The following is a 12,083-nucleotide window of genomic DNA, read 5'->3' on the forward strand; positions in this document are numbered from 1 at the left end:
CAATTGTGGGGGAGATCTCAGTTTATAATGATGTAAGAAAGCAATGAGATGTTAAGAAGGGGGGCATGTTAGGGGATATTGCCCACTCTTTGAAATTGGATTCTCATCCTTTGGCAGAGTTACAGGAAGTCTGACAGCCAAAATGCTGTCCTCAAGTTGAGAAAATGGCCCACCCCCTCCCTATTCTTGTTTCTTTCTTTCTGAACTCTATAATCCCTCACCCTTGCCAAAGCTAAAGGAACTCTTTTTCTATATTTTCTTCCTCCCAGTTTTGCTATAGTGGAAGCAGGAGTGTAGGCTCATCACGCCTTCCCCTCCTTCTAGCAGAACAAGATGACCTTTACCAGAACATGCCAGGTCCTGAGGCAGAATTCCCAAACCATGTTTACTGGAGCTATTACCTCTTCTAAGTCCTGGCATCCCATGGCACCCTGACTGTCCCAACAAAGCACTGCCACCAAACCCAGTTAGGGTGAAGCCTTGACTTTTCTTACTCCATGTCAGATTACGAAGGTGTCCCTTGGCACCAGGGTCCCATCATTCCCCACAGTACTTTTCCAAGACCAAGGGGGGATATGAGAGAGGAGAGACTTACAGCCTCCTCCACAAGGATTGGGACTCCTAGGAGATGGGAGTAACTTGTGCCTCGGCTGTGGTAAGCAATAGGGGTACTCCTGGTATAGGTACAAACTGTGGGAGGTTTGGGCATCTCCATATCCACCTTGCAGGTGGATGTGTCAGATGGGCAACCAGGTGTATTGGGGGTAGGGGGAGGCAGTGACAGTTCCTGCAAGATAGGGTCAGAGGAAAGGAAAGACCGATGGAAACGGATACACCTGGGATCTTGAGGAGCCAGCGGCACCTGTCTCTGGGCTGAGAGCCTTCCGGAGCAACCGCAAGGTGGAGACTAAGGATGGCGGGGGTGGGGTCTTCGCAGACCGATTGTAAGTCCTGGGGCTGGTTGTGCATCCTGAAGCCCGTTTGGCACAGCCTGCAGGAGGGACTTTGCAAAGCTGCGTCCAGGTAGTATATGAAAGGTGTGTTGAGCTCAAATGGTCAGCTCGGGGTCAGGGGATCTGGGGGTGGCGGGGAGCTGAGAAGAGGGAGATCCACGAAGGAGGCTCTCACCCCTTGGCAGCGAGCAGCTGCCTTGAGGGGCGGGCTGTGCCTGGCGCGACTCTGGCGCCGCCGCCTGGGGGCAGCCGGCTGTGAGCCCCATTAATAGGGGCTCCTGGAGACCGCCTCTCAGGAGGCACTAGGTCCTGGTGCTTGCTAGGGGTGGGGAGGGAGAGGGGCGCATAGCACCGAGAGGCGGATGCCAAGCGCGTGAGTCACTGCTCCCCTGGGTTAGGAATGGGACTTCGCCTCCCCCCTGGGGTCCACATTTCAGCTTCAGCGACTCATCCCAGCAGGCTGACCCTCCTGAGGCTGGACCAGCTGCCTTTCCGTCTAGGTGAGGGCCAGGCAAGTTTCTCTTGTCTTCTGATGCTTACTGTTTGGGTGACTCGCGGGGAGGGGGTCTTCCAGTCTGTGTCTGTCTGCCTTTGCTTCCTCCTTCTGGTTCTCTCCATTGGAGACAGAAACTTATATTTAAAAAACGCAACAGAGAATATAAAATCTATGCTCAGACCCCAGATAAACAAAACTCTGGGGCCATATTCTTAATTTCCCGGGTACCTTCACATGTCCGGATGTGGCGTTTATGGAGCTAGGAATGTTTTATTTGTTTCGTGTATTTTCCTCCACCCCCCCACTTTCCTCCGGTGTAATTCTTAGAGGTGGGGACAGGAGAGCTAGAGGGCTGAGCTGGGATCCTTTGCCAGAGTGGCTTCTTCATTCCCTGCGAGGTGGCAGATATTTTATTGTAGCTAGAGTTGGGATCTTGAAACAACCCTCTTCAGCCCAGGACATGCCAGTGCTCAAGGTAACTGCAGTTGTTGCATATCTATCTTCTTATCATTGACTGAATAAAAATGACTGAATTATAATTGACTGAATTAATTCCGAGGGCACAATTAATGTGAATGCCACAATGTTGAAAAATTCATTGAAAGATACTATTGAATATTTTATTTTTAACGTATTGTATTCCAAGAAAATTTTAGAAGACTATTGCTGGTTTTATTTTCTCTATCTCCAGATATGCTCAAAAGCCTATTATTTCCTTGCAAGACAACCAGTGGGGACCTATTCTGTTTCTTACAAGGATTTAACAATGCAAAGCTACATGTTAGTTTCTCCTCTAAGGTTAAGGAGTTCCCTCTATTAACTGCTTTTTAAAAAATCATTGTGGTGGCAGAGGTTGGGGATGTTTCTCCTTTCTCTACCATTAAGTGCAAAATACTTCCGTGACTATTAAATACATACTAATTATTGCCATTTTTGCTTAAAAGGGGCAAAGGAAAGTATGTCCTGGAATGCATGAATTCGTGGCTCATATTGATAACTGATTGCTTAACCATCAGATTGTTTGGTTTGATGTGGTGTTAACAGGTGGTCTTAATTAACAACAGAAGTATTCTATTCTAGAAAACAACCCTGCTGATATGGGAGGAAAGCACCCTCCCACCCACCAACACGCACACACAAAATCATGTTTTCATCTTGCTTTGTGGGAGAGAAAAACGGATGGGTGAATATTTTCTGGCAGTTGATTAGTCCCCGATATTTCTTGAATTGTATTTTGTTTTATAGCCTATAATTATAGAAAAGATCCCTCTTTGAAATTAAGTTAATAAAACCTTACATGTTTAGTTGGATCACAGGAATAATTTTTTAGAATTGAGTAGAAGCTTCCATGATCCTCTTCCAATGTCCTCCCCAGGGAGGCCTCCAAAATTAGTTAAGCTTCCCACTTCTCTGATAACATAACTCCTCTCCTCTACATACCTCTGTCTTCGCTCTTACCACCTTGTGATTCTTGGTTTACATGTCCATCTTGCTTAGAGTAATAAAATTTATTTGAAAGCAAGGGTAATGCCTTATTAATATTTGGATCCCTGGAGCCTAGTAAAGTAAGGTCTGTTGAAAAAAATGAATGAATAAAAAAATTTGGCAGTCCAGATTTGGCTTACTATTCCTTGAAATCCACCTGGGCGTTCTTTCTCTTCACTCCTAAAAGATAAGTCTTTTAATTCAATGGTACTCAAAGTGCAGATTCTCAGAATACGCTGTGTTCCAAATAAATGAGAGTTTTCCATATTTGAAAAAAAATCTATATATGGTTGTGAACTTTTATTTTTTAATTTTTTTGTTGTTGAAAGTCACATAAAAGCCAGCTTAACATGGCTAGTAAAAATGCAGAAGTTTAGCTGGGCATGGTAGCGTATGCCTGTGGTCCCAGCTACGCAGAAGGCTTAGGTGGGAGGATCACTTGAGCCCAGAATTTTAAAGCTGCAATGAGCTATGATTGCACCACTGCATTCTAGCCTGGGTGACAGAGTGAGACTCTGTCTCTAAAAAAAAAAAAAAAAAAAGTAAAAATAAAAATAAAAAAACAGAGAAGTCAGACAGCTGGTGATAATTGGAGTTGATTCAGTGACCCAATAATATCAGGGTTCTGAGTCAGCGCCTTACCCTCATGGCTTCAAGATGGTTCTAACAGTTCAAGACATTAGGTCCTAATCCCATGTTCAATGGCAGGAAACAAGGTGGAAAAAGTCAGAGTATTTTTCCTCATGCAACTTTCTTATCAGAGAAAAAATATCTTTCCCCAACTTTATCTAACAGAATCCTACTTTTATCTCATTGGCAATATCTGGGGCACATAGCTATCCTTAGTGGCAAAGGAGACTGGGAAAGTATCTGTTTTTTCAGCTTCCATGGTGGAAAGGCAGCTAGGGAGAGGCAGGTAGGTGATGTATTTGGGGAGCTGATCAGAAAGTCTAGTAGACTGTCGAGAAAATAAATCTATTCAGGCCAAGTAAAATACTAAATATTTATCAATGTAGCAAAAGCACATATTTAGAGCTGATTTCCCCTCTCCACACAGGTGTATGGTATTTTAAAGGTGCCAAATAATCACTTCTATGGAGTGTGCTAACTATTGGAGACTGCACCATGTGTGTGTATGTGTGTAATCTCGTAGTGTTTCTATTAAGTATGAATCAAACCCTCGAGTTCCTGGAAAAGAGTAAATATTCAGTAAGTATTTGCCTTTGAGTGGAGTGTTGAGTTTGGGAACTTCAAAACTTCACAGGGACATGGGAAAGGGTTTAGTGAGAAGAAAACTGATTAGTGGTTTGCTGCCAATGCCTTGGAAGGCTGGTTTACGGCATCTGAGTGTCTTTAACTTGGATCCTAGGACCCTTGAGGGAACCTTAACAAGAGGGAAAAGAAGAACCTAGGGAGAAGTAGTAGCACTGATAACTTGGGTCAACAGATTTTCTTTGGGTACTTTCTCCATACCTGTACTGGGATAGATGTACTACCACACACAAACACACAAAGTTCAAAATGGTCCCTACCATACAAACTTAAAAAGTTGATGCGTGAAAAGAGTGTATATTACTTCCGGCTTAGATTTAACTTTCTCTTTTCCAATACAACATTCTCTCAAACACTTACAGAAGGTAGTTTTTGGATCTAATGGTAGGAGATCAGATAAGGAAGTATCAAGAGATTGAAATTTAAGAATTACGATTGCCTTAAATTTCTCATCAATGAAAAGAATGGAGTAGCTCAATCTTGTCCAACATGCGGCTCGAGGGCGACGTGCAGCCCAGGAGGGCTTTGAATGCAGACCAACACAAATTTGTAAACTTTCTTAAAACATTATGAGATATATTTTTTTAGCTCATCAGCTATCATTAGTGTTAGTGTATTTTATCTGTGGCCCAAGGCAATTCTTCTTCCCATGTGTTCCAGGGAAGCCAAAAGATTGGACATCCCTAGATTAGATTATCAGTGGTATTCAAACTTTATTGCACATTTAAAAATCTCCTGGGGAGGTTTCTTTTTTTTTTTTTTTTTAATTGAGACAGAGTCTCACTCTTATTACCCAGGCTGGAGTGCAATGGTGCAGTCTTGGCTCACTGCAACCTCTGCCTCCTGGGTTCAAGCAATTCTCCTGCCCCAGTCTCCTGAGTAGCTAGGATTACAGGCATGCGCCACCACGCCTGGATAATTTTTGTATTTTTAGAAGAGACAGCGTTTTTCCATGTTGGCCAGGCTGGTCTTGAACTCCCAACCTCAGGTGATCCACCCACCTCAGCCTTCCAAGGTGCTGGGATTACAGGCGTGAGTCACCATGCCCAGCTGGAGAGGCCTTTAAAATCAGGATTTGTGAGCTGATCCTCAGACCACTTAAATTGGAACCTCTGTGAATGGAAGCCAGGTTATCAATATTTTAACAACTCCCTAGATGACTCCAACATGTGACTGAGTTTGGAAACTGTATTAGTTTGGTAGGGCTGCCATTCACAGGACCATAGACTGGATGATTTAAGCAACAGAAATGTATCTTCTCACACTTCTGGAGGCTGGAAGTCTGAGATCAAGGGTTGGTTGATCCTGAGGCCTCTCTCCTTCACCTATACCTGACCATCTTCTCCCTGTATCTTTACTATGGTCTTTTCTCTGTGTATGTCTGTGTCCTAATCTCTTCTTATAAAGATGCTGGTCACATTGTGTCAGGGCCCAGTCTAAAGACCTAATTTTAACTTGATTACCTCTTCAAAGGCCTTATCTCCAGATAGTTACGTTTAGAACCCCTGAAGGCTAGGACTTCAACATGTGAATTTGGGGGAAACACAATTCAGCCCATGAAAGAAACCACTGGACAAATATGACATTTCTCAAACTTTAATGTGAGCACAAGTCACCTGGAGACCTTATTAAACTTCAGATTCTAATCCAGTAAGTCTAGGTAGGGTCTGAGATTCTGCAGTTCTAACAAGCCCCAAGTGATTTCAATGTTACCGGTTTACAGATCATACTTAAAGTAGCATGGTTCTCTCTACATGGGTGGTTCTCAAACTTTAATGGACATCAGAATCACTTGGAGAAATTGTTAAAAGCAGATTGCTGTGATCCAGCCCCAGAATTTCTGATGCCATAGATGTTGGGGTAGAGCCCAAATTTGCCTTTCTAACAAGTTCCTAGGTGATGCTGATGCTGATGCTGCCGGTCTAGGGATAATACTTTGCAAACCATGTATTTCTGACATTTTGAGACTTTATGGTATTGAATGAGTCAAGGTCATTACATACATCATTGTATGTAAAATTTGTATATGATGTTTGTGATTCTGATTGCTGATAGCATTACATTTTTCTTTTTTCTTCTCTCTTTTTTTTGGGGGGAGGGACAGAGTCTCACTCTGTCACCCAGGATAGAGTGCATTAGGGCAATCTCAGCTAACTGCAACCTCTGCCTCCCAGGTTCAAGCGATTCTCCTGCCTCAGCCTCCTAAGCAGCTGGATTACAGGTGTGCACCACCACACCTGACTAATTTTTTTTTTGTATTTTTAGTAGAGATGGTGTTTCACCATGTTGACCAGGCTAGTCTCAAACTCCTGACCTCAAGTGATTCACCTGCTTCAGTGTCTCAAAGGGCTGGGATTACCAGCATGAGCCATCGTGCCTGGCCAGCATTACATTTTTTTTTTTGTCAAGCATAATTACTTTTTCCGTTAATATGACAAAGGATGAGAAAGTTGGAGAAAATTCTGTATTGGGATTTCTTTTAATCTCATACAAATAGAAGTGAATAAATACAGAGGCTACATATCAGCCCATTAGTCTCTATTCATTCTTGCCCTCCAATCACAGAGCTATTTTGCAGCTGGCTCTTCTAGCAGCTCAACAATGATTTTATGAGATTGGTTACATACTTCTCAGATGAAATTTTTTAAAGGATTAACCATTTTAGAGATTTCAAGGGGCATTGCAAATTTCCCCCCGAAAGCACTAATTTTAAATTATATCTAATTTAATCACACAATCCTTTCTACGTAACCAACAGTGAGCTGCATCAAACAGTATGCCTCCCCAAAATTATTGGAGATGAAGAAAATATTTTACCTGATTTCTTAGAATTAAATCAGTATAATTTACATCTTGTTACTGTTATCAGAAAATATGATATATATACATATATATGGTCCATAATATAGGTGCCATATATACACACGCATACATGTATGCATATGTATATTATATATACATAGGTTATGATTTTCTATTTGCTTAATTTAAAGCATTTTATGCTATTTTAAATTGTTCTTAAAGCTCTATATTATATCTCCATGTGAAACAGTGAAAATGTTTTCATTTTAAACTTAAAAATGTATTCAACTTGTAAGCCAATAAATATTTTAAACAAATATATAATCAGGTTTCTAGCTGCTCCATTTACTCTGGGGCTATTATCTAAAGAATGGGTCTTGCTAAAGTATTTCCCTTACTTAAAACTTTTCCAAAGTTATGCCAGATGTATAGGGCCTCTATTCAGAAGAGATTTACTATGCCGTAATCGTTTTGAGTTCACCTGCATAGCTTTCCCATGTCCCACATTCTTGGTGAATTTTGCCAGTAATGTACCTCCCAGGCTGTCAATAGGAAGAGGTTACCTGTCATGTTTCTAGCCTGAGCTTCTGACTACCACATAACATCAGCCCAATTGTCTAGATGGATACAACAGGCCCAATGCCACTAAAGATCTGAATTAAATAATGAATTCTGTTTCTCTTGACTTCATACTCAGCAATCAACCTTAGGATACCACACGTTCATTGCCTTCAGGGTGAGAATAACCTGGTCAGAGTATCTGGTCTCCCTGAAAGTTACATTTCCCATTGTAAATTACTAAATCACCACTCTGGCTTTAAACACTTATGAGTGTTATGGGTGTGAGTCAGCACCCAGCACCCTCAAACCTAATAAATGCCAGGACACTGATAAAGATCAGTTATCTGGGGGTTGGCTCAGAGCTAGGCCCTGATGCTGATGACTCATTGAAGTAAATTAATACCAGCTAGCATTTATTAAGTATTTTCTGCAAAGCAGATACTGTGCAATTTGATTTATATTATCTTATTTTTCCTCGTAATAACTTATGAGATATTCATGTTAATTTCCATTTTACAAATAAGAAGACTGATATATGTATATTAAAAACCTGCCCTAAATCTAAGGGCTACTGTGGCAGAGACTTTTAGTTGCCATGCAATATCTATTCCCACCTTCTCTCTTAGTGACAGAATATCAGTTTTATTACTGGTAGTGATGTATCCAGCACACAGTTTCTATTTCCTGACACTCTTGTATCAAGGTGTGAACCTATGACTGAGTTCCACCAGTGAGAGGTAATTGTGTTGTGTGGTACTTCTAGGAAGCCTGCTTAAAGGGAGTTGACTTGGCTCGGAGGAGGGCCCTTTTATCCCTCCTCGCTACTTCCTCCTGCTGCTAGTCTGTAATTCAGGCATGATACCTGGAGCCATCTTGGACCATGGAGTGATTGACTGGATGTAAGCTAACATTGAAGATGTTGGAACAGAAAGGTAGAAGAAAACTGGGCCTGTGATGGCACCATGGAGCTACTGGGCCAGCTCTACTCCAGAGATCTTTGTCTGCTACTGAAACCAAATGGCATTCTGTCAGCAGAGATGAAAGGTAGAGGTGGGTATTGGTACGCAGTGGACAGTGATCACACTATGTGCCAAGCGGCTAATATTTGATCTGTGATAGATACATGTGTTTGAGTTTCATCTTTGCCACTTACTAGCTGTCTATTGGACATCTATTGTGCCTCACTGCACATCCTTATAGCCTACCATTTAGTTAAGCCATTAGTCCATTAACCAACTTTATGTGGATAAAACCAGAGAGTGCCTTGCCTTAGCCTCATAGTGAATATCTCACTTTTCACCCCAGGACTTCTTTGATGTTTCAACATTGAGGCCTGTTGGAACACCCTGGTACCCACATATTTGTGTTATGAAATGTGAGGGAGTTAAAAGCCCAAGAGCCAACCCTTGACTAATGTGAGATGGAAGCCTAAGATAAATATTCCCTCCTTCCATCCTTGGCCAAATAATTCTCAATTGCATTTTCTTTGTGTTTGTTTCCAAGAGATTCTCAGAGAGTCTAAAGAGGATTAAGCCCTAGTTGTCTACAGTGTGACCAACTCAAAAATACTTTTCTCCCTTCTTGGTTTTGTATTAGCTTTCTCTGTTCTTTTCCTTTTCCAGAATTTCCTACTTCTATTCCCTAGAATCACTTCCCCAAACAAACTTCCTACATGGAAACCCTTGTCTCAGCCTCTGTATAACCTTTCATGTAACCTTGAAGTAAGCTATGCTGACAACACTTTAACACTTTCTGAACTTTTATGTTCCTTCTATGATGAGACAACATGTTATCTTTGGCATACAAAAATGAAAATACATCATAAGATCTGAGAATTCCAACTATTGTATGAATGTGGATCAACAGGAACTTATACTTTGTTGATAGGAGTAGAAATTGGTACCATTCTGGAAAAGAAAATTTAGTACTATCTTGTGAAGTTGAACATTTTGCATACCCTATGACCTAGCAACTATATTTCCAGGTATATCACCTAGAACACATTCTGGTGCATGTGAACCAGAAACTCTCTCCTTAGGAATGGCCATAGCAACATGGTTCATAATACAAACATTCTGAAATAATCTAACTGTCCATTGATGGAAACATGATAAATAAATTTGAATTTATTATTATTTCAACAGTAAAAATGAATTAACCATTGCTCTATGCAAGACAGATGTATATTATAAACAAACTATTGAGTAAAAAACTAAATCACCAAAACTTCATGTGGATGGGTATCATTTTTATAAAGCTCAAAAAAAAGCAATACTACACAACACATTCTTAGGAATCATACACACATGATAGATCCTAAAGGAAGGTAAACCCAAAATTCAGAATAGTACTGGGGAGACAGGGATGCAATAAGGTAGGAAGATATAGTAAAGGCACTAACATTGATAATGTTCTGGGTCTTGAATGCGGTGATGGATTCATAAAGGCTCATTTAGTATTACTCTTTATAACTTACTTAAATGTGATACAGATTCTTTTATATACATCAGATTATATGTAATAATTGAAACAAATGAAACCATCACCAACGAAGATGCTGTACTAACGAAGGACAATCTCAGTAAAAAGCCTCCTCCAGCCCTCACTCTAAACTAATGGCTCTCAGAGTCAGTGTTTCTCGTCATGTAATGTATTTTTTCTTTTCTGTTATTAAGTATATTGTAATCAACTAGAATGGCAGGGTAAAGATTCTGTTTTGGTTATGGTCCTTAAGGGTCACATCCTCTAGTATATTTAGACAAAAACAAAAAACAAAAAAACAGTTTTTGTGTCCTCTCTGCTTCTGTGTCCATTTACCTGTGATTCCTCTACATCCTGAAGCTGCCCATTGCGCCTTGCTGTGCACAATCTACCTTTTATTTTACTGCTGTCTCTGTACAGCACACAGGGGCTACATTCCTCCTTGTTTCTAGTGTGTGTGTGTGTGCATGTGCACACGTGCACAAGCATGTGTTGGGAGGTGGTAAAATGGTAGTGAGTAGGGAGGCTGTCGATGTGACTTTTTTCTTCTAAACCTACTCCTTGCCTTCCTTAAAAATGCCGCCACATAAAGCAGTAAAACTGTACCAGATTTTAAAACTCTGGGCCAGGATTTATAATCTTTAAATCATTTGTGCTCTGGCTCCTTTGATGAAGTCAGTGACCTCCTTATCAGAATGGTGGCTTAAATACATAAATTCAAACTCACTGGATTACAAAGGAAGCAAATTGTATTGAAAAGCAGTTATCAGATATTAAAAGCAAATATGTGGTATAGTAATCTATGTACTTTTAAATTACTTTATTAAGCAACAAATCTGATGGTGGATCTAATGACCTGAATTTTAAAGTAGTTATGATTATGAAGGATATTTCATGATATCCACAATAACTGTTATATGATATGAAAAATAGCTGTTACTTTGGTGACAATCACAGGTACAGCTAATACTATTGTGGTTTGTTGCTTACATTCATACTTGCAGGAAATACTAAATATCAGTTAAAAATCAGAGAACATAAGGATGTCATTTTTTCCTACCCAAGTTCATTGACTTTAAATTCTACTGATATATTCTTGGTGGTTAATGGAACCCAGATTGAGAAACTTGATCTAAGCAAAGTAAAGGAAACTACAACAGATGTGGGAAATAATTTTAAACTGAATACCAAATATTATCCCATAGCCCACAAAGAAAGCAGTTAGCTCTAACCTTTCTTTGAGGGTAGGAGAGGCATCTCAGTTTCCATTCTTACCTCACAGATCTTTTGAAGAGAACTTTACTTTTCAACTTTCTGCAGACAAATCTCCATGCTTTCCTTAGGAACTCCTGACTCCTTCTCAAAGAATCTCATCTTGCTCTTGGATTCATCAGTCTTCCTTCTCCACTGTATTTTCCCACTAAGAGTTACCCACTTTAGAATAACTCCTAATGGCTCTCACACAACAGCGCAGGGTGGACTTGTTTGACATGTTGAGTCCTGCTTCCTTTAAGAACCTTATACTGAGGTGAGTTGTAATGAGCGGAGCCCACACATCCCTCCTAACTTTCCACTAAAAACACTTATTTTCAGGGATAGCACAATCTTAACACATAAGGAAGAAGAAGCATTTTCCTGACTTCCCCATAAATTAAAAGACTGCTCAAGCATACAGGAAAGCTAGTACTGTCCATTTATTATGCAGATAAGGTATAGTTACTTATTCATACCATAGCCACTTTCGAATGGGCTTACTACTGAGCTATAGATCTTGTAATGGCTGTTCTCTGAGCTGCACAAACACCTGGTTCCAAGTTTGAAGTTTGTGTTTGTATAAGTCTGATTAGGTGTTTAGATAGCACTACTTGTATCCTCTACAATACCTACTGATTGACTGATTATTTTAGTTATTTTTTTAGAATTAGTAATGGATTTTTAATAAACTTTATTTTTAGAACAGTTTTGGTTTGTAGAAAAATTCTGAAGATAGTACAGAGAGTTATATATACCTATATCCAGTTTACCCTATTAAA

General features: G+C 40.3%; 1 protein-coding gene across 20 annotated transcripts in view; it reads left to right on the forward strand.

Moving 5' to 3' along the window:
- Positions 1–909: 909 nt before the first annotated feature.
- Positions 910–12,083, forward strand: part of SYTL5 (synaptotagmin like 5) — a 242,570-nt gene continuing 231,396 nt past the window's right edge. For 11 of the 20 annotated variants that reach the window (XM_078362720.1, XM_078362728.1, XM_078362732.1 and 8 more), the window contains exon 1: positions 1,248–1,453. The gene's annotated coding sequence lies outside the window, so the exon portion shown is untranslated. Of the gene's footprint in view, positions 1,038–1,247; positions 1,454–1,765; positions 1,925–12,083 lie in introns of those variants that run through there. The other 9 variants (XM_078362729.1, XM_078362721.1, XM_078362727.1 and 6 more) reach the window with 2 other exon arrangements.

This window comes from Callithrix jacchus, chromosome X, assembly GCF_049354715.1.
Source record: "Callithrix jacchus isolate 240 chromosome X, calJac240_pri, whole genome shotgun sequence".
In the NCBI taxonomy this organism is placed as follows: Eukaryota; Metazoa; Chordata; class Mammalia; order Primates; family Cebidae; genus Callithrix; species Callithrix jacchus.